Consider the following 23277-nt stretch of genomic DNA (forward strand, 5'->3'; position numbering starts at 1 on the left):
TAGTGGCACACAAATCATAGTTTCACTGTTGCAAAAACTAGTATTTGCCTTACTTATGATCTCAATGATACATTAGGCAGACAGAATGTGCTTATATTTTTCTCCCGAATAACCTCCAACCTTTTTTGTCTTCTTTAAAGTAGCAGATCATATCCTCTGTATTTCTGATGCTGAAGAGTAATTCTTAACTAAATAAATGAAATTCCTTTTGACTGAAGGTGCATGTTTCAGAATGGCTAGTACATGTTGCTTAGCCAGGGAGAAACACTGGCTAATGATCCATGCCATTATATGCATTATGAATAGGTTGAACATCAATCACCATCTTAAAGAAACAGATTTTTCTTCCTTTTGAAGGCTTGGGTTATATGAAGTCTTATGGAGTAGTGTTAGTATCAGTGTTACTGATAGATAAGTGGCAAGGGCTATAGAATACTGGGCCTGGGATCAGGAACACCTGACTTTAAATCTAACCCTCTGTATTTAAGCAGCAGTGTGATTCCTGGAAAATTTATTTGCCTCAGTTTCCTCAAATATAAAATGGGGATAATAACAGCTTCTATCTGACAAGATTGTTGTGAAGATCAAATGAGATATTTGTAAAACTCTCAGCAGTCTGGCACATACTACATTACTACATAAATGTTTTTTCCCTTCTCTTCTCCCTACTAAAGTAATTTTCCTACTTGTGTCATGTAGATCCACAATCCCCCTTCCCTTTTCTTTCCTTTCCAGTCCCTTGTGAAATCTTGTCAGTTTTATCTCCAAAACATCTCTTATTTCAGGTCCTATATCACTAACACAGCTGTCTTCCTATTTAGGCACTCATCACCTATACAATCTCTGTAATTGTTCACTTGGCTTCCATATTTTTACATCTCCATACATAGCTGCCCAAACCATTGCTCTGAAATCTACATTCTGGCCCTGTCATTTTATTCCCTTAGTCAAAATACTTTAGGAGTTTCTTGTTAACCTCTAAGAAAAAAATAAACATTTCTCATCCTGGAAATTAAACCTCCTTATAATCTGATTCCAGTTTTTTTTTTTCTGAGGCAATTGGGGTTAAGTGATTTGCCGAGGCTCACATAGTTAGGAAGTCTGAGGGCAGATTTGAACTCAGGTTCTCCTGTCTTCAGGACTGGTGCTCTACTTCCAGTTCACTTTTCCAGATTTATTATGGCTTCTTTATATTCACTTGTGATTGAGCCTGGCTGGACTACTTGCTGTTCTCTTTTCTTAGCATCCTATCTCCCACCTTTAAGTCTTTTTTTATTATAGCTTTTTATTTACAAGATATATGCATGGGTAATTTTTCAGCATTGACAATTGCAAAACCTTTTGTTCCAAGTTTTCCTCTCCTTCCTCCCACCCCTTCCCCTAGATGGCAGGTTGACCAATACATGTTAAATATGTTAGAGTATAAGTTAAATACAATATATGTATACATGTCCATAAGTTATTTTGCTGTACAAATAGAATCAGACTTTGAAATAGTGTACTATTAGCCTGGGAAGGAAATAAAAAATGCAAGTGGACAAAAATAGAGGGATTGGGAATTCTATGTAATGGTACATAGTTATTTCCTAGAGTTCTTTCACTGGGTGTAGCTGGTTCAATTCATTACTGATCTATTGGAATTGATTTGGTTAATCTCATTGTTGAAGAGGACCCCGTCCATCAGAATTGATCATCATATAGTATTGTTGTTGAAGTATATAATGATCTCCTCCACCTTGAAGTCTTTACCCTGATTGGTCTCTCTTGTCCACAATGAAGTTCTTCCTCATTTCTAGCATTTAGAACCTCCAACTTCCTTCTAGGCTAATTTGAATTGTCAGCGTTGCACTGGGAAAAAGATCTGAGTTTGAATCCTGATTCAGACATTTGGTGGTTTTGTGATCTTGCAGGTCAGTTTATCTCTCTGTTACCTGGTTGTCTCCTCTGTGAAATGAGAGAGTTAAACTTGAACGTCTCCAACGTCTCCGTCCCTTTTAGCTCTGCATTATGGTCCTTTGACCAAACAAGGCCATTCCTGATTCCCTGAGAGATTATGTTTTTTTTCTCTCCCTAAATGATCTTTTATTAACTTAGTGCTTATTGAGGGCAGAAATGTTTTTAATGTTTGTTTTTATGTAGCACAGAGTCCACTTCATAAGTGCTTATTGAAGTGAATCTAGATAAGAGATTTGGATTCATGGTGGGGAAAATCTCATGTAGTCAAGAAAATGATCTTCATGGAGATTTGTAGTAGTGGAAAGAAATCAAGATAACCTAAGGTTATTGTTCATTTAGCTGTGGTTTTTATAGTTCTTCCCACTTGGATGGCATTATGGGGATTTGTAGAATCACTACAAATGACATTTATATAGCACTTTGAGGGTAATAAAGCACTTTTGCATACATGAATTTAAAAAGAATATTTATATGGAAGTATAAGATATGGACCCTGCCTTCAAGAAACTTATGCTATATATGAAAAGATAAAAAGTTAGGGATACCAACAGAAATTGGAGTCATAAGGCAACAATACATGTCTTCCATTTTGCTATTTAATAGGCTATCTTGAAGCTGAGATAGTTTGGGAAGTAACTTGTTTTGAAATATTTACTAAATATTTATAAGAGATCCCATCTTGGTGAAAGCTGCATAGCTTCCTAATGTAGGTGTATGGGTCCCTATTTGGCATTAAGAGATTTAAGAACTTCAGGAGGCACTGTTTAAAAGTCTTAATGAGATTTAGGGCAAAAGTCAACCAAGAATGATGAACAAAGGTCAAAATAAATTCTTTTGGGCATATTTCTAATAGTACTTAAAATTAAACTTAATTTAGTCAAATGAATCTATTGACTGCTGCCTAATGGAAAAATAGTTTTATTTAAAAAAATAAACATAAAAAGGAGTCAGCAAGAAACTGGTGGCTTTAGGTACCTATACACAAATATATAAAGGTATGGGTTGAAAGCAAAGTGACTAAGTACTTGCATGAATTATCCCTTTAAGGTACTATTGAAACACATGACCATATGAGACGCATGAATGGAATTTGACTTTGGAAGGGTAAGCCATATTCAAAAGAAAAAGAAAGTTAAAAGGAAGCATGAAGGTATGCTCATGTGATGAAGTCCAGAAATCAGTGAGGTGGATGTGGGGAGTCATGATGATTAACATTTCGGTGAAGATAAATGGAAGCAGAAACAGAAGCTAGACTGCTGCTGAAATAGCTTATAAACCACCTAACCAAAAAAAAAAAAAAAAAAAAGGAAATAGATTAGTTTGGGAAACATATCAAAAGTCAAGCATAACTATTTAATGTAGTAGTGGACAGAATATTTCAGCTATCTAAACTTTTTTTGGAGCCTTCCCCCCACCAGAGGAAGGACAGTTAATCATTTCTTGTCTTGTTTAAGTAAGAATTTCATTATTTGAAAGGCAGAGGAACCAACAAGGTTAGTTGTTATTTTTACCAACAAAGAACTAGTTTGATGTGAAAATGTCTAAATGGACAAATAAGTGAACTTTGCTAGCTCCTTGAATGCCAACGTTGGGGTAGTTGGGATATGAATCAACAACAAAAAAAAATCCCTTGCCTTTTTAAGTATGGATTATTTATTTTTAGTGACTGTCATGAAGAGTCCAAATAAAAATTTTTAGCTGTTTACAACATCAAGCTAACTCTGTCTTCTGATTTAAAGACTGTGTACTTAACTACTGGGAGATGTTAGAAAATAGCTCTTTTTTTTTTTTTTTTTTTTTTTCATTCCCTAAATTTTTAGAAATGTAGTGTTCACTTTGGTGGGGAAGAGGAATATAATTAGCTTTTGGGGCTATATACTCAACTTGTTAATACTGTGGTGGATCTGTGATTTCCTTATTGTACTGCATGAACTAATATGAATGCAATCTTTGACTTATTTGAAAGATGACAGTTTCATGGACTGAGAGAGATAGAGTAAATTGAGATGCTTTCCTAGAAGTATTTGAAATAATATTCCATCCCTGGATTAAAATAATTTTGCGCAGTTTATTAGTCCATGCCAGGCTGCTCAAAGTAAAGATTGTTGGGTAGGTTAAATACCTATCTGGGAGTAAGTACCTTTAATGGTGCTCTTGAAGAATAGCCCTGAAGTTCTATAGTGGGAATTATTTAAACTGTAATATTTGGCTAGATAGTGCCACTGCCAGGGAAGGCAATGCCTTTCAGTTTCTGTGAGTGCTAGTGGCCAGCCCAAGGTCTAATGGATAGCATAAGAAAGGGAAAGAAATAAGTAAGAGGAAAAAGAATGGAAAAATGTTGAGAGTGAAAAAAAAAAACACGTAAAGTAGAGTAGTGATATGGTAAAATTGAGAGTCTCACATATTGGCACCTATATAGCAGGCTTCCTATTTATTGCTATTTGTAGTTCTTGATTCTCTAACAAAATCAGAAAGGTTACTATGATTGCTTATTATTTGGGCATCATTATCATAACATATAACATGTTTTGCTTTTCTTTTTACATACAATAACACTGGTTATTTCATTTGTACATTTTTCTACTACTTAGAAAACTAAGATCCCTTATGAATTTATGACCCTATAATTTAGAATATTATATGACATTTTAAAAAAGTCAGAGCTCAAGAGAGATTTGATTAACAGATATTTTTATTAGTTAAGAAGATTTTAAAAATATAGATCAAAATGGTGATAGAATAATTTTTTAGTTATCTATAAGCTTATATATGTGTGGGTGTTTTCTTCACTGATAGAGATCCTAACCTATCCATACTTTAAGATTTTTTCTTCCTATCTTTCCTATCAATTGGGAACATTTTCTAATATTTATAATATATTTATTAATGCAAGTACAACATCTAGGCTCTTATTGCTTCACTGTTATCACATGATTTACTTACTTCCTTTTCCATTAATTCATGTCATTAATGATCATTTTTATGCCATTTAATGCAAATTATTGCACATCACTATGTGGACAAAAATAACATTGCTGTAGAAAAGTAAAGTTGTTGCTTTAGAAGTTAACTTGTGGGTAAGCTATGTACAGTTAGTCAATAAGTATTTATTAAGCATTTTCTATGTTCTAGGCAGTATACTAAATACTAGGCACTGAGCTCAAAGAAAAAGAGATGAAAGATAGCCCTTCTGCCTTCAAGGAGCTCACAGTCTAATGCACACAAACTACATACAAGATAAAAAGAATGTAATTAAAAGAGGGAAAACACTAGAATTAGGGAAAGACTTCATGTAGAAAATAGAATTTTAATTGATTTTAAAAGAAGCTAGGGAAGCCAATAGTAGGTAGAGATGAAGAGGGGGAGCATTCTACAAAGTAAAGGCAGCTAAAGAAAATGCCCAGGACTGAGAGATGGGGGGCGGGGTCTTATTCATGAGGCACCCCAATGTATAGGAGTGCTTGTCAGGGAGGGATGTAAGAAGACTGGAAAGGTAGGAGAGGCCTAGGTTTTAAAGGGATTTAAGCATCAAATACAGCATTTTGTTCTTGATCCTGGAGGTCATAAGGAGCTCTTGGAGTTATTGATCAGGTCAGACCTGGGTTTTCAGGAAATCTTTTTGGTGACTGACTGTGATGACCGTGTATTTTAAAATCAGTCAGAGTCAGGAATTCAGGTTAAGGGAAAATCTTCAATCTTTATTCTTTTTGAGGTGAAGGGGGATTAGCAATGTGAGCAGCTGCGACAAGACGCCAGCCAGCAGTCTCTCTTTCTGCTTCTCTCTCTGCCCCTCTGCCTCCACCCATCAAAATCGTCATTTCCTATACAACACATCAGGACTTGCACAAAGAGTGGGTGGGGCCATTCTTTCTCCAAGCATAAATATTAATAGAGTATGGTCCAATTACTATTTAGCCTCATGTGCTTGGGACCTCAGTGCATCAACTCGAGCTTCAGCCCATTACATCTCCCACTTTCTTTTGTTTTAGAACACAGGTGGTCGTGCCATTCCTGACTCCTCAGGGAAGTCAGAGCCTCCAAGGGGAAGTGATCACACCCTCCCTGACTTCTCAGGAAAGGAGGTGAAAGCACCGAAAAGGAGGTGATCACGACCCCTTTCCCCCCCCTTCCCCAAGGTGAAAGCACTAAAAAGGAGGTTATCACACCCTCCCTGACTTCTCAGGAAGAGAGGTGAAAGCACTAAAAAGGAGATAATCACACCCTCCCTGACATCTCAGGAAGGGAGATGAAAAGTACCAAAGGAAAGTCAGGGTTGCTAGCGAGTTTCTGGATTGGAGGATCTTATCATGCACAAACCCAGCATGGGAGGTATTACACAAGCACACAGCAATAACGCAGAGGCTATTAGTGATGACTCTCCCCACAGTCAGTGCAGGCTTGATGTGGTGTAACAAACATGAATTGTACACACAAGTAACGGTATAACAAACAATATAAATCAACATGGTGTTGTAAAAGATTGCCAGAAATACTAGAAGGGGAATATGTAAATAGCAGACACACATAGGCCTTCTTCAGCAGCCAAGAGATAGTCCAAAACCAATCTATTGTCTATTGCTTCACATGCCAGGGAATCCAATGATCCCCCCAAGTTTTTGAAGTCCTGCAAAAGTCTTTTTAAAATGTGTTAGAGAATCCAATGATTCCAGAAGATTTTGAAGTCCTGTAACAGTCTTATCATTTCTCAGAAAATCCAGTGATTCCTGAGGGCTTTAAAGTCCTACAATAATCTTATGTCTCAGAGAATCCAATGATTCCTGAGGGTTTTCAAGTCCTACAACAATCTTACCATGTCTCAGAGAATCCAATGATTCCTGAGGGTTTTGAAGTCCAACAATTTTCGATGTCCATGAGTCAAACGCTCTAACTGCCACACTCTTTAAATGATGAGCACAATCAGCAACAGAACCACCCGATATTTCTTGGGTCTTCTCCTTTGTTTCAAGGGTCTGCTCCATCTCTCTGCGATGGACAAGGCGAATACGGCTCGTTGGCACCCATCTGATTCCTTCTCCACCTGTAGAGATACAAGCAAACCCTCTCCCCCAAGCAGTTAGTCTATCTGGTCCCTTCCATTCACCATTTTCTGGGTCTCTCCACATCACCTGGCGATTATCTAAAGATAGTGGAGCTGCTCGCACTGGTGGGTTATAAAACCTGTCTGCCAGAGTCAGTGCATCTTTGTCAAAAATCAAGAAGTTAATAGTATAAAGGGTTAGATTTAGAAGTTCTCTAGGGTTACCTGTGGCTCCCCCTTTCTTTTGTTTTTAGAGCAGCGTCTTAATATCTCTGTTTCTCCTCTCTACTATTGCCTGTCCTTGAGGATTAAAAGGTATGCCAGTGGTGTGTAAAATCTTATACTGTGCACAAAAGTGTGCAAAATGTTTGGAAGTATATGCAGGATCATTAGCCACAGGTAACCCTAGAGAACTTCTAAATCTTTTTTTTTTTTTTTTTTTTTTTTTACTGTTAAAAAAAACAGTACTGTTATCCATGTACCTTAGTTCACTAAATAATTTTATTTCTATTCTTTTAATGATGAAATTCATATGCACTAAGATTAAAAGGCATATTAAGGATTCCTGAAATTCTGGAATCTCTTCTTTATATCAGCAGTTATCAATGATTAAATGTGCATTTTTTAAAACAATAAATTGAAAATCCTAGTCATGTCTTCCTTTCATTGTCAACACATCCTGGGGAATTCCATCATTGCTTTCATCTATTCACCCTCTCTAACCTTCACTTCACTGAATCAACAGGCATTTCTTTTGTTGGATTTTATCTTATTATTTTTTTTAATTTCAGAGCTTTTTATTTACAAGTTATATGTATGGGTAATTTTACAACATTGACAATTGCCAAACCTTTTGGAGAACTTCTAAATCTAACCCTTTATACTATTAACTTCTTGATTTTTGACAAAGATGCACTGGCTCTGGCAGACAGGTTTTATAACCCACCGGAAGAGCAGTGTCCAGTGCGAGCAGCTCCATTATCTTTAGATAATCGCCAGGTGATGTGGAGAGACCCAGAAAGTGGTGAATGGAAGGGACCACATAGGCTAACTGCTTGGGGGAGAGGGTTTGCTTGTATTTCTACAGAGCTCACTATATTCAGAAAGCCACAAGTAGTTTTGTCCAGGTTTTAAGCATATTCTTACTATAGATTTCCAGTCATTAGGGGTCAAGATTTCAAAAGCCAAATTCTGTAATAACATCTTAACATAAGTTGATGTAGCCCCATAAAGAGTGCAAGCCTTTTTCAGGTCTTTGAGGATTTCTATATCAAAAGGAGCGTATTTTCTACTTTCTTGACCTGAAGAGTTAAACTGTTGAATCACAGGAAAAAGGTGAGCTTGAAGTTCAGTTACATTTCTCTCTTCAGCCTTGGCCTTAATTAGTCCTTTTTGCAGTCTACTCATAGGAGCAGCTGGATGCTGGGGGGGAGGTGCTGGTGCTGTCACTACCCTCCCTCCCCCCACTACTCCTCCTTCCTCCATCCCAGAGGGTGGAGTTGATGGAGAAGAGTCAATTACCTGCTCCTTAGGTGGGGCTGAAGCTGCCTCAGATTCACCACACCCTTGAGCCTCACTTAAGTCTCCATGCCCTGTGGGGATATGTTCATTAATCTGTTCTTTGTCTTCCTCTTTTATCTCAAGCTTCCCCATCTGGCTGTTGTTAGAACTTTTCTTTTTCTATAACTTATACAATTTTTTAAGGCCAACTGTATTATATTGTATACATAGAATGCCTCGATGGAAATTGAAGGAGGACCATTTTTGTTGTAATATGTGGAGAGCTGTTGCCCAATTAATGTCCAATTATCTGGAGAGATTTGTTCTTCCTCTAAGAACCAAGGGGAGGTGCATTTTAATGTACCCAGAAGTCCAGCTGCCTGTTCCCAAGTTATAAGTAGCCCTTGATCTTCTATCAGCTTAAGCATGCTTTCGATAGCGCCACTCCTGGGTGAGGGTGGGGGGAATGGGGTGGGGGATGGAGAATCTTTAGCTAGGATCTGTCCCATTTCAGCCAAAAAAAAGGTTACTAGTTTAGTCTTTAAGAAAATAAGTTCCCTGTTTGTCTATTACAATACTCACCTAAGTTCCTCATCACTGGAGACTTCTTCAGTGAAAGTAGGATCCTTGGTTCCCAGGCTTGGCTGCCAAATGACTGCGTATTTTAAAATCAGCCGGAGTCAGGAATTCAGGTTAAGGGAAAATCTTCAATCTTCATTCTTTTTGAGGTGAAGGGGGATTAGCAATGTGAGCAGCTGTGACGAGACGCCAGCCAGCAGTCTCTCTTTCCACTTCCCTTTTCACTCCCCTGACTCCACCCACCAAAATTGTCATTTCTTATACAATACATCAGGACTTGCACAAAGAGTGGGCGGGAGCCATTCTTTCTCCAAGCATATATATTAATAGAGTATGGTCCAATTACTATTTAGCCTCACGTGCTTGGGACCTCAGTGCATCAACTCGAGCTTCAGCCCATTACAACTGATTGAATGGAGTATGGACCGGAGTAAGGAGAGACTTGAGACAGTTGAGGCAGGCCATTTCTGCAGCCCAGTGTGAGGTAATAAGGGTCTGCACTTGGTATGGTGGCAGTGTCCGAGGGGAGAATCAGCAGATGTTTCAGATTTCAGATCCACAGGCCCTGGCAACAAATTGTATATGTAGGGTGGGAGGTGGTGAGGAGTCAAGGGTGACTTCTGGGTTTTGAGACTCAGTGACTGGGAGGATGGTGTTGCTTTCTTTAGGGGCATCTGTGTGATGGTGCTTTAAGATTTGAAAGTACTTTTCATGTATTCTTATATTTGAGCCTCACATTTGACCCTTTGTAGCCAATATACACTGGTACTTTTATCCTCATTTTATAGATGAAAAAAACAAGACTCTGAGATAAAGTATCCAAAGTATTCTGTGACTATGAAACTTAAGCAACAGACATAGAATTCAGACCTAGGGTCTTTGCTTTCTCTTTAAGTTTAGCACTTTACTATTTCAGATTATAGAATGATCTTCTTTAAGGAACTGTTTTCAAACCTAAGATTGTCAATTTAGAACTGGACAGGATCTTAGAAATAAAGAAACTGGCACCCAAAGAATTGTGGTTTCTTGTCCAAGGTCACAAAGAGTAGCACAGTGTTAGCACAGGAATTCAGGTACTTAGACTTCAAGTACAATACAGTTTTCACTGTACTATACTGCTCTTACAGGTTGGTTAATAAGTCAGTCAGCATGCATTTCTTGAGTGCCAGGCACTGTGATAAGCACTAAGGCTACAAAGAGATGAGACAAAAGGCATCTTGGTGGGGGAAGACCCTAAAGGCTTCTTCCAGAAAGTGGGATTTTAGATTCAGAATTTACCATCTCTTAAAATTACTTTTCATCCTTTAACAGATTTTCTTATGAACTTATGGCAGAAAAGTAGTTATTATCAACCCCAGTTTCCACAATCTTGTTTTGTTTCACCTTGTTATTGAAGGACCCCCAAACTGGCTGTGTGTCCTTTTCTCTCCCTTCTGCCTCCTTTGCTGAGTGAATGCAAAATAAACATCCTGTTTTGTTTGGGAAGTAGCCACATTTATAAGTATGCAGTAAACATTGAACTAGATCTAGTGGCAAAAGATGGGTTGAGGCTAAATCAAGAAGAGTAACCATATTTGGCCCAGTTTGATTTCTGTCATTTAATCAGGCTGATCAGTATCTCAGAAATAAAGGTTAATCATTTTGAGCAAACAATACTTAAGGACAGACTAGGATTGCCCAGTCCTTTCCTATTTGCCATGTTTTTTCGAGTTCACAGGTATTTCCTTCATTGTTCTTGAAGGAAATTACCAGTGAAATGTTAGGCTTTTTAAAATAAGTATGAGCATACAGGCACATACAAAAAATGCAGTTACATATAAAAGAGAGACAAAGACTCAGGCCCCGGTCTTTTCATGCTGTCTGGAGATTGATAATTCCCACCTACTCTTCAATTCATTGACACTGATTGCCTAACTTTCACAAAAAAGACCTCCATCTGCCAGCGCCAGCATTTTTTCTGGTTGTCTGCCAAACCTGGAATGCTCTCCCTCTTCATCTTTGCCTGTTGGCTTCCTTGGCTACTTTTAGTCTGTAATCTTAAGGATGTGGTTTAAAACTGGCCTCAGAGATAAATAAATGGTATTTTAATACCTTCAAAACTCAAATTTTAATTAAAGGAAAGATTTCATTAAGCCTAAACCTAATTAAACAGGAAAGAGACTGTTCAACTTGGTTTATAACCATATCCAGCTTTTTGACCCAATAATTATAAACCACAAATCCAAAAAGCATGAAGATGACAGAGGGGTGATGAACTTATTCAGAAGTCATATTTTTGGACATGTTTAATGTGGAATTTATATTAGAATGTATCAAAGGATTTATTTCTTAGGCTTTGGGTTTTTAGGAAAAATTGCTCAGTGTGAGAAGGGAAAGATAGTGGGAGGGACAGATTAATTAAAAAAACTTATTTGAAAAAAATAATAAACCCAAAATATCATATTCATCTTGCACATTTGCTTAGTAAAAGGTTTTTTTTTTTTTTATTATTATTATTTATGTGGGTATAAGGCTCACAGAAGTGGAAAAACACTTAGATCTTAAGTGATGTAGCACTCAAATACCAAGGACTTTCAAGTGCCTTTTATTTTCTCCTTTTCTTAATAAATCGCACTTTGACAATATCCTACTTTTAAAGATGGCAGAGACCTCTGACACCAACTAGTGAAATTCTCTTGTTTACAAAGAAAGGAGGTTTAATGTCTTGCCTGAGGTCATATACTTAGTCTCCTAGATAATATTTGAATCCAAGCCCTCTGACTTCAAAGCAAGTGCTCTTGTACGCTGTATTAGATTTTTTTTTTTAAATTTTTTAACTGAAATTTGAGTTAAAGAATAGTTGATTTTGCCTAGTCATACAGCTGGTGGTAAACAAAGCCAGGAATAGGCCCGGGGTCTCCTAATACTTGGTTTGCCTAAACGTATTATAGCCTCTCATTGCAGAACATTTATAGTTCTAACTTTGTTGCTTTTCCCTATTGGCCTATTCCCTTAAAGACTTCCTAGGCTGGGAGTCTTTGAGACTGTGCATGAATGACCCATACCACTCTTTATTACAGATTCATTCTCTCTCACTAGAGCTGATAGTGTTTTGTTCTTATTTGATTGGCTTGTGACAAACCACCCTCAGAAGGAGGCACCATGGCATAATGGGGAGAATGCGTCTTCAGTGCTGGGTTGAAATGTCTAGAATAGTCCCACTTGTGAACTAATAGCATTTCCATATCTTTGGGTTCAAAAATCCCATATGAACTCAGGTTGTTTCACTTGTATCTAATGCTCAGCGCTAAGTAGATACTTTATAGACTTGTTAAAGGAGACAGTGGACCCTGGTTATAGATAGGAGAGGCAGGTAGGGGTAAGGTCAGGCAAGGAGATGACATGGACCTCTCCCTCCTCAGCAAGAGCATCACTCCAGGATGCAGGGGAGTAACATGGCTAAAACCTTTGCCTCTTTTTTATATATCGCTGTCTTTTGTTTTTTGTGGAGGTGTGTTCATGCTTTTTAAGTCACTGATGTCTCAATCTTCTCCCTGGTAAATAGGTTTTCTGAACTCCAGGAGTGATGCTCTACTCCATGTGCCACCTACCTATGTGTCTAGCATCTTTTTAAAAATTTTACTGATACTTTAATAACTTACAGTATTTCTTTAAGATTCAGCACAAGATTGTGGAAACTGGGGCTGATAATAACTACTTTTCTGCTATAAGTTCATAAGAAGTGTATGTGTATGCATTTTCTCTTAAACAATGCTAATTCTTCAGAAAACTATGTTGGGTTCTAAGAGTGCTGCTTATCTACTATGATGAATTTCTTTGATTTGCTTCTTGTTTCAAAGTTCATTACCATTTAATCTGAACTTCCTGCTCTGTTAATTTCTCAGCAGAGGGCATTTACTGAATTCTTTTTCTTTTCTAGCCTCTGTTTGGAGGTGATAGATACGGCAAAGTATAGAAGCATTAGAAAAAGCTAAGTGTAATAGGGCTATTAGCCTGGAAATAATTCATAATCTTATTATCATCCTCTTAAAGTAATCATTAAAATAGATAATGTTTGACAGAACTTGTGTTGTTATTTTTAGGATATACTTGGATGTTCCTATGTAAATGAATTAAAGGAAAATTTAATTGACTTTGCTCTCATCTTGAGATTTATATGTAAGGAGTTCCTATCAACAGTTACCAGGGAGGAGAAGCTTTAGCTATCCAAGGAATAGGGGCCAGTGAGAAGGTGTTCTGAGACAATTAGAGATCCATGTAGTACATTCTTGACTGAATGTGAGGGATACGATTTCAGATGCAGATGTTAGAGAGCTATAGGATATACTGCTTATTTTTAAAGTGTATTGTTCTCAAACACCTATTTTAAAAAATACTAGAATTAAAATCTTGTATGCTAAGATTTCTCTCAAAAGTTAACCTTGATTAGCATTGTTTCACTGAACAGAAACAGAAATGTTAGCCCACAGTTGACTAATGATTGGCAGCAGAAGGATGTGTAATATGCTAAGTGAAATTTGCTCACACCCAGACACCTCTGACCCTATTTGGGATTTGAGATAGAGATGATAGTCAAAACATCTGTAATATTTTAGAGAATTGGAAGCTTGGCAAAGTGGAAATTGAATAGAGAAAGTTGGACTGAATTTTTTTGGTTTTTGCCCAGGTGTTAAGGAATAATTTGTTTGTTGAAATTTTTGATAGTAAACAATAACAGGCTCATCTTTAATATTAAGCTTTACAGTTTACCAAAGTGCTTTCATCACAATAATCCTTTAGGATCCTTTAGATAAGTTGTATAGATATTATTTCCATTTTATAAATGAGAAAACAAGGATTCAGGAGGTGAAATTACTTGCCTACACAAGTAGTAAGTGTTGGGAGTTAGGATTGAAACCTAGGTCTTCAGACTCCCAAATTTAGTGCTATTGTTAAAAATATGCACATCCATACACATTGAACTTTTCAGTTATAAAAACAAAATTTAAAACCAATACAAAAGCTGTTTCAGTGAATTATGGTTTTTTTTTTTTTAATTAAAAGAGCAATCAAGAATTCTTAAGCACATAAGTTCTTCTGACACTAATTTTATACTGAGATGAATGCAGTATCATTTCCTGAATGAATTCAGGTGAGGTGGGGCTGAGTAATAAGGACAGAGGGATGAACTTCAAAGTTCAGTATTGTTGGTTTTTTCCCTCCTTTTTGCTGTTAGATTATCATTTGGAAAAGAAGAGAAGTGTAGAAAATATGGACCAAACATACAGCATTATTTATGAACTTTTTTCCCTCATGAAACATTAGTTGATGTCTGCTTATTTGGTTGCCACTGTTTTCTTTTAACTCTGTCAATGCAGAGAAGAACCAAAGAATCCCAGATATATCTATTGTTTCTGATTTGAGGGGAGAGGAATATAGGGTGCAGTGATTTGGACCAGTGAATCATTTTAATCATTATCAAAATTAATTGAACACATATACTTTTTGAAATATAACTTTCCCTAAGAGGTTTTTTTCATTCTCTGTCTCTTTCTCCCTTCCTCCCCCCCTCTTTTTCTTTTTATGCTGAGAACAAAGTTTGACTTTCTAAACTTAGTTGAAGTTTAAATTATAAAAGCGTAGATTTAAAAAATTTTAAATAATATTAAGTAGCATTTTATGGCTCATCCTTGAAGAAATGAAGCACACTTCCTTAATAAGTGTGGCTGATGCTCTGAGCCCTAGATTTTTTTTCTTTAAAAAAAGAAACTTCTTAAAAATAATACTCTTAAAATCTACATGTGACATTAGGGTAAGTCATCCTAATTGAGGAAGATACTTATAGAGAGCTGGAAAAGAGATAAAAGAGTAAGAATCTGGGTTATCTTTTAAAAATGTAAATGGGGTTCCATAAACCATTCCAGGACTAAAAATACCTATTATGTATTACACACTGTCACGCCACTTAATGAGGGAGTTGGTTCATAAGTGGCAAATGTTTGCTTTAGCAAATAGATTAAAATTAATTTGTGGAAGGAATATTTACACTAAAGAGTAGCTGATCAGTTGTGCAGAACTAAAATCTTACAGCTCACTCTGAGATGGCATTTTCCATTGGCTCATGAAATCAGTAACTGGTACTAGAGTTTGTACAGTCTGTTTTTCATTGTTTGCCTTAGTTTCTTTGCCCTGTGAGGTCATTTAGCTCTACACAAAGACTGGTATATGCAGACATAAGTCTTTACTAAAAATTGCTGCTGTTTCTCCATTTTATTTTGGACGCTAAATTGGCTTCATGAAAAGGTAAGTTTTATTTATTTTATCTTTTGCCATAGGGGGAAAAATTAATGCCTGTCTTTTTGACTCAGAATTTTTTGAGAGTAGTCATGGATTTGGAGGCTGGATAGTTAGTGTTCTAAGATGTTAATATTTGGATCTTATATCCTTTTCCATCTAAACACAGTATTAGATATTATGGATATAAGATTTTTTTTTTCCTAGTCCAAAGTTTTTTCTTGCCAAATAGTTTTTTTTCTCCCCTACCCCAAATACTTTATTTCACTAATTACAGCAAGTACCCACTTGAATCTTCCTGTCAGTTCTTAATACGTAAAATATTTTGATAGAAGAGATATGAATTTTAAAGTTTTTGTTTTGTTTTGTTTTGTTTTTTAAAGAAAACAAACCCTAGGGAAACTCAGAAATTTTACTGTGTATGCTATGGAGATACTGAACATCTTTTATTTTTGTGGGAAAATGTTATGAAGTCATAGTAAATGTCTCCTTATAACTCCAGTGTTTTTCCTCTCAGCCTCCCAGAAAAGCCAAGTTTTTTACTTACTACTTTAAAATCACTTCCATTTAAATTTTCTTTGTCACTTTTCCCTCCCTTTCTCCCCCAGTATTCGTGTGCTCAGCTTTTTTTCTGGCATGTTGATTATGTTACATAAAATGAATGCAAAAATAAACATTTAATGTACATACGATTGTGACCTGGATTTTCTTTCCTTATAAAGTTGTTAGCATCACCAAAATAAACAGCCTTAAATGAAAGCTATAGAGCTATTACTAAAGGACAAGCTGAAGTCAGCATATTCATTTTTAAAATATATAGTAGTTTAAAGTTGCAATCTTCCATATTCTCATTCCTTTCCTTTATTTCATTTTTGCAGTAGTTTGTTATGAAATCAGTCCTAGGTTTTTTTGAATCTTCCCTTTAGCTTCATAGGATACCTGCTCTTTTTTGGTACCAGTCCAAGGTACCCTTGCTTTGACTTCAAGGGTTTTTGTCTTTCCTAATTTCTAAACTTTTGCTGATTTCTAATCCCTGGCTCAAAAATGTTGAGCCTCCTTGACTTTAGAAATTTGCTGTAGCAAATCACATGTTTGTTTTCTTTTTACCTGGCACCCAATTAGATATCCATTTCGAGCACCCTCTTTCTAATCTATTACATCTGAGCTAACTTGAGTTTAAGCAAGAATATTTATTTACAAGGAGAGGGAAGATATAAATTGAAATTACACAGCAGGGTAAGTTAAATAGAAATATGTATAAAAGATTGCTCAGCCAAACTGGATGGCATCCAACTTTTGAGTTTGTCCTGTCTCTGAACTTTTTGTGAACAAATATAAAACATAAATGACTTTTTATGTCAAAACATGTTCCTATATAAGTATTCTGCTTCCTTCCTCCCACCTCCAATAGAACTTGGTAAGATTGTTCCATATAGGTGTTCTCTATCTCAACCTGAGGTGCTCCCCCCTCACCTTTTTTTTTTTTTTCCCTTTATAAGCCAAACATCATCTTCAGCCAATCAGGAAATTTTCTGATTGCTGCTAGACATTTGGTGATCCACCCACAATCCTTAAAGGTTACATAATTGTTAAATAACTCCTCTCTTCACTATACAGAAAGGAAGAAGGAGCACTCATTAAATAAAATGGAGGCTTACTTTTTGCCCAGTTAATTTGTAATAAGAAAATTCATGAAAAACAATTCCTTATTATAGTTCATTTTCCTTCCTTCCTTTCTTCTTTCTTTCTTTCCTTCCTTCCTTCCTTCCTTCCTTCCTTCCTGCCTGCCTGCCTGCTTGCCTTCCTGCCTTCCTTCCTTCTCTTCTTTCCTTCCTGCCTTCCTTCTTTCCTTTCTTCCTTTCTCACTTCGTCCCTCCCTCCCTCCCTCCCCATTTAGAAAATATGGGGTTGTTTTCCCTCAGAATCAGATGCTGATTTACTTCATGTTCAATTGTACTAAGAACTTTTGTTAAATTTTCGTTACTGTGTTTAACTTAATATTGAACCTAAAGTTTTACAAGAAACCTTATCTTTTTTGAGTATCTATTGAAATAGTTCTTTATTAAGTTGGTTGAAACTTCCATTTTTTAGGTTGGGATTTCTTCTTACAATCCCCATGTATATTTTTACAGGTGGACAGTGTGAGTTCTTTTTAGGTTTGGAGGCTCCATACCTTGCAGGCCACTAACGGTGGTGGCTTCTACTATTGGCTTTCCTTGGAATCTTCCTCCAATTCATGAAGGAACTTGACCAGCTTTAGAACAGACTTGAGTCCCATCTCTTCTTGTTAGAGTAGTTTTTGGGGTCATAAATAAATTGAAGGGTTGAAGAGGAAAAGAAAAAAAAAAAAGAGGAGTTTCAAAAACTTGAAAGAACTAAAGCTGAATGTTAAGGGAAGAAAAGGAGTTTATACATCTACCTCAAAGAGTTAAGGAATCCCCAGGTTGCTGATTTCTGTGGGAGTGCTAGGGCCCTTATGTGTGCATTTTCTATTATTTGCCTCCTTTTCCCCAAATTTTTGGGGTGTGGGGGAAGGGGAAGAGAGGAAGTCTCTGAGGTGAGAACATTGGGCAGACTTCTTTGGGCTACAGGTCTTTTCCACCCTCCATTAAGATTAAATGTTTATATGAAACAATGGACCCTGTGGGTGAGTTTTCTTAGCTAACCATAGATAGGACTTATTATCACCAGATGGTATAGTCTTTTCAACATCCTTCCTCCCCGCCCTAACCCCTGTAGAGAAGGTTTAAATTTTTTCCTTTGACATTTACTAGGAAATTTATTTTCATGCTGCTTGTTGCTCACTGAAGATTACATCAGCAAATCCATGAGGATTTGGTGGATTTATTTTTTAAGAAATGAAAACTGGCATTGTAATGTATATGTATTCATTTACATCCTTATTTTTTTCAGTCTTAATATTATATGTCTGTAATTCTGTGATAGAGGGTTATATAGTTCCTTAATAGTATATTAAGAATAACTTTTGGCATAGAAATATTAATAATAGGATAAATATTAAATAAAAATATATAGTAAATAGAAAAATGATAAATAAGCAAAAGACACAGATCAATTCCTGTTCCAGTGAATATATTAGTAAGGACAAATGTATGTGATTTAGAGAAGGGCAGGTGGGAAATTAGTCTATCAAAAGGCATCATTTGAAGAGATTTGATGAGGACAAAATTATGAAGTGAATAGGAGGGTAGAGCTATTTTCCAACCCATAAGAATACTTTAAGTTCTTAAGTAAATTTAATTTAATAAGTATTTATTAAGCACTTTGGGCAGGTAAGATTTTATGTGGTATAGTGGACAAATAGTCACACAATGACCTGGATGCAAGTCTGGTCTTTAACACTTGCTGTATAACCATGGAAAAATTACTTCTCAGTGTCCCAGGAAATTCTCTTAAGAATCTATAATCCATTGCTAATTATACAGACCATACAATTAGAGTTCAAAAGGAATTTCAAATGATTGTTTATATCTTTGGAGACGAAAGTGATATAGAAATGAAAAGTTCCTATCTTTTAGGAATTTTATTTTTCCTTGAAGGGGAAAAATATACAGGTTAGTATTCCAGGAAGGATCTGTGATTTTAATCAGGGGGAATTCCTTCCACCAAAGAAGACCTAATAGGATTGGGAGAGGGTACTAAAAACTAGGAGGATTAATAAAATCTTCCTTTTGGAGGTGGCATGTGAAATAAGACTTAAAAGAAGCTAAGGATTTTAAAGGGTCAAAATAAGGAATGTATATATTTGATGCATGAGAGAATTTTAGGGACCAGTGAGTTTGAGGAACAGCTAGGTTGTCTGGAACTTACAGTAGATGAAAGTAATAATCTGAAATGTTTGAAAATTCAGTCTAGAGCAGATTGTAAACTATTTGTATTTTTTTACTAAAAGAGGGATACCACTGAAGTTTTTAATTAATTGACATAATTGGATCTGTGCTTTCAAAAACTTACTTTGGCACTTATTTAAAATAACATTTAGAGAAGGGGGAAAATGGAATGGAAACAGCAATACCACTTAGTAGAGTATTTCAGTAGAAGTGAAAAGGGATGAGTTCCTGAATCAGTGATAACCCATTGAAAAAAATTAGAAGATGAATTGATGCAACTGTGAAAAATGTGAAGGTAGAATTGACAAAAAATGCCAACTGGATGGATATATAGAGAAGGAAAAGTCAATGATAGATCCAGTTTTCAGCCTGTGTGACTGAAAGGATGACAGTGTCTTCAAAAGATGGAGGATACTAGGGCTATTTAGTCAAAAGAAGAGGGAATTGTGGGGAGGTGAATCTAACTATCCAAATAGTTAAAGGTATGCCACATAGAAGGAAGAATTATATTTTATTGTGTGCCTCCAGAGAACAAACTTGAAATATTCTTAAAATGAGTGGAAGCTGCAGGGAAACAAATTTTGTTATTAATAATTAAGACTCTTGGAAAACTCATGAGGAAAATGTTCCCTGGAGGTATTCAGGCAATGACTTCTTGATGACTTATTGGAAATGGTAATGGGGAATCACTGGATTAGATAGTTCAAAAAATATTTTCCAGCTCTTCAGATTAGCTAAACTACTGATTCCTTGTACTGACAGCACCCAGTTTAAGTATACATCATTTATGAACAGCTGCATCATTGAATAGCCCTAGAAAATCCCCTTTTCTCTGTTCTGCCAAAGAGTTTTTTTCTCCTTTTTCCTTTATTTTCCTCTTTATTGATACAGATATTGCTGCTATTTTGGGCTCCTTTCGCTCCCCCCCCCCCCCCAAATTCAAGTTCCTTCATCTTACCTCAGCCCAGTGACAACTAGTAGGGATAGCATGGATGTAAGGAGAGAGAGAAAGGAAGAAAAACTGATAAATGTTTGCTTCATTGGTTTCTCATTTTGCCAATATTATAAGTATTGCCTATTTCTCTATTAAGAATTTCATTGTAGCTGTTGAAAGATAGAGCCTTAGAGGATGTTGATATGTGTAGGCAGATCTCAATATATGAAAATGAGTTTCCTAATTTTTATTAGATTTAATAACGTTTATTAATTTGTGTCTATTGGGCTGACATGTTCATAAGTCACAGCCATTAAGTGACAGTGTTTATAATCCATTCTGTGTGTAAATATATATCCGAATGTGGTCTCTCTTCATGGAAATATAGGATTCTGTCATGTGCTATTTTATGGGCCTTTTTCTTTTTTTTTTTTTGGTGAGGAGCTTCCTCTATTCATGTCAGTCAGTACCTGCTCCAAATTTTAGCTTCCTGGAAAGTTTTCTGGGCACTGAGAAGTTATTTGACCTGCTGTTTACTGTGAATCAGAGATGGGACTTTAATTCTAAGTTTTTTAGGCTTGGATGGTTCTCTGTACACTGTCATACTGCCTCTCCGTTGCTTTGAATAGTTGATCAAATACAATTTCAGAGGGTATAAAGCATCCTTAAGCAAGAAATCAGTTTGCAAAATAAGATATCTTATTTGTTAGGAAGTTGTCATTTTTTGGTATTTTGATATTATTTATATTAAGTATTTCATGAGAAAAATAAGAACTCAAGGAAACTTAATACTAATGCCTAATACTAGTGACAAATCAGTAGTTCATAATCTTTTGTATTATAGATCTGTCGATATTTTGAATCTGCATATACTTTACTTAGGCACAGAAAATCACTTGCTTTGTTATGTGGCTTGAGTATTTTAAATGTTGCTTTTATTTAAAAGATGTTTAATCTTTTGACTGGCACTTGATGGGTATTTCATTTTTTTCCCTTGCTAAAAAAATGCATCCTGAATTTTTCAGGATTTTAGAAGGAATATGGTAACTTCTGGCATTTCTTTCACTCCTTAGCTTTGTGGATTAGAAATGCTGAGTATATACTCTTATGTAGAATCTGAGGAAGAGGTTTTTTTTATTTTGCTTTTCATTTTATTCATTTGCATGATAGGCTTGACTTTGAGTTCAGATCACAAAGAACTCCATGCTGTTCCTTGAATAAGATACTTCATCTCCCAACTTTGGGCATTTTCATGGGCTGGCTCTTATCAGTACAGAACTATTTTTTCCCCCAGTCTTCAATACTAAAGGCTATATTGTCTTGTTCAAAAGAAGTGTTTTTCTTCATATCACTATTGACTGTCATTTTAAAAAACTAGTTTTCTAGCATTTTTTCCCACTTTAGAAAACTACAAAGAAATGTGCTCCTGTTTCTCTAAATATAGCATCATCTCATCTAATTTAATTTCCTTTTTTCTTAACTATAGATAGGCTTGTAGCTCTAAATTTAAAATCTAGCCCTAAATTTAGTCAGGTTGATTATTGTCTTCCATATTAGCTTTATTCACTGAGCCTTTGCTAATTAATGTTGTATTCCTTTTTCTGGAATGTCTTCTCTATTCCTTTTCTACATATTCAAATTTTATTCTTCCTTTGAGGTTCAGTTCAAGCCCTGCCCTTTCCATGAAACTGTCTTTAGCTTCTCTAGGTGTCAAACTTATCCATTCCCTGAAATCGTTGATATTTGAATGATTTCATGTATCTTATTTTCATTTCCCAAAAGAGATTATAAATTTCCTGTGATTATAAATTATAAAGAGGAAGGATGCTCTTCAAATAGCAAATACTTGCTGGATATCTATTGTTAGTAGTAGAGTGGCATAGGAAAGAGAATCTAGGATTTGACGTCAGGAGAAACTTGAATTCATTCACATCATACCTTTAAAAAGGGATAAGTTCCTAATTTCCTTAAATGTCAGTCTTTTCACATATAAAATAGGAATAATACTACCTGTTGCATAGAGCTGCTATGAAGGTCAAATGAGATCTATACAAAGCCCTTCGTAATTGAATTTTATATAAATATCAGCATGATTATAATAGACACTCAATAAATATTTGTGGGAAAGAGTAGCATGTGGTGCAAGAAAATTGTCATCTGGATATTGGAAAGTCTGAAAGAAGGTCTCAAGAGTGTTTAGCAATGTTATTTACTATTGAACCATTAATTGAGCATTATAGTGCCTTTTTTCTTGAAAAGTGTTAAGTTCAGATATTTAAACCATAGCACAACATAGGAAAAAATGATAGAAATGCTACTTACCATTTTATTGAGTACTTCAGAAGGTTTGATTTGGTTGCTTCATAGTACAATAGGGAATTAGCAGATGTAGACAGCTTTTAGAGGAGATGTACAACACAGAGACATGTGAAAATTTTTAAACTGAAAAGAAAATCGATGAATTTAAAAGAGGTGGGGTTATTATTTAGTTTGGAAAAAGGGAAGGATATAAGGGCTGACTTAATTATGACCTTTAAATAAAGCCTTTTAAACGGTAAGTAATGCCCGCTTTCCCTTTGTTTCTACTCAGGACAAAACAAGGAGGTATATTTGCTAGAAAGATTTAGGTTAAATCAACATTTATTTAAAAAAAAACAAAAACAAAAACAAAAACAAAAACAAAAACTTTTCCTCATCCACTGTACTATTTTATCAAATCCTGTGAATTCTGCCTCTGTGGATATTATGTACCTATCCACTTCCTTTGTTCTTCTAACTTATTTCAAGCTCTCATCTCTTCTAATTGCAGTAGTCTGCTAGGTAATTTTTACCTTGTGATCCATTCTTTAGACCATTGCCTGAATAATTGTCCTAATGTAATCCTTTAATCATATTACTTCTTTTCAAAAACCTTAGATGTTGTCACAGTCTTCTGTGATGCTGACTAATTCATTATGTTCATGGACTAAGATGAGAAACAAAAATCTACCATTTTCTGGCTAGAATTGGAAAGATGACAGAATAGCAAAGAGCATGCTGCATTATGTGTTGTTAACCTTAAAATCAGGAAGAATGACTAATTAGTAAATTTTCTCAGTATTCCTTTGAAAAAGGATTGAACTGGATGGCCTAATTTTAAACTCATA

General features: G+C 35.7%; 1 protein-coding gene and 1 long non-coding RNA gene across 4 annotated transcripts in view; one reads left to right on the top strand and one right to left on the bottom strand.

Annotated features, from left to right (window-relative positions):
* LOC127539056 (protein FAM107B) overlaps positions 1-23277 on the top strand; it is an 86989-nt gene that overhangs the window by 22558 nt on the left and 41154 nt on the right. Inside the window, exon 1 of one of the 3 annotated variants that reach the window (XM_051963034.1) lies at positions 15239-15355. The exons of the other annotated variants lie outside the window; for them this stretch is intronic. The gene's annotated coding sequence lies outside the window, so the exon portion shown is untranslated. Of the gene's footprint in view, positions 1-15238; positions 15356-23277 lie in introns of those variants that run through there. 3 annotated transcript variants of the gene reach the window in all.
* Positions 2885-8323, bottom strand: LOC127539057 (uncharacterized). Its single transcript, XR_007947819.1, has 2 exons — positions 6767-8323; positions 2885-3236 (listed from the first exon to the last, which is right to left on the bottom strand). It is a non-coding gene; the product is annotated as an uncharacterized LOC127539057 (long non-coding RNA).

Source organism: Antechinus flavipes, chromosome 5, assembly GCF_016432865.1.
Source record: "Antechinus flavipes isolate AdamAnt ecotype Samford, QLD, Australia chromosome 5, AdamAnt_v2, whole genome shotgun sequence".
NCBI lineage: Eukaryota > Metazoa > Chordata > Mammalia > Dasyuromorphia > Dasyuridae > Antechinus > Antechinus flavipes.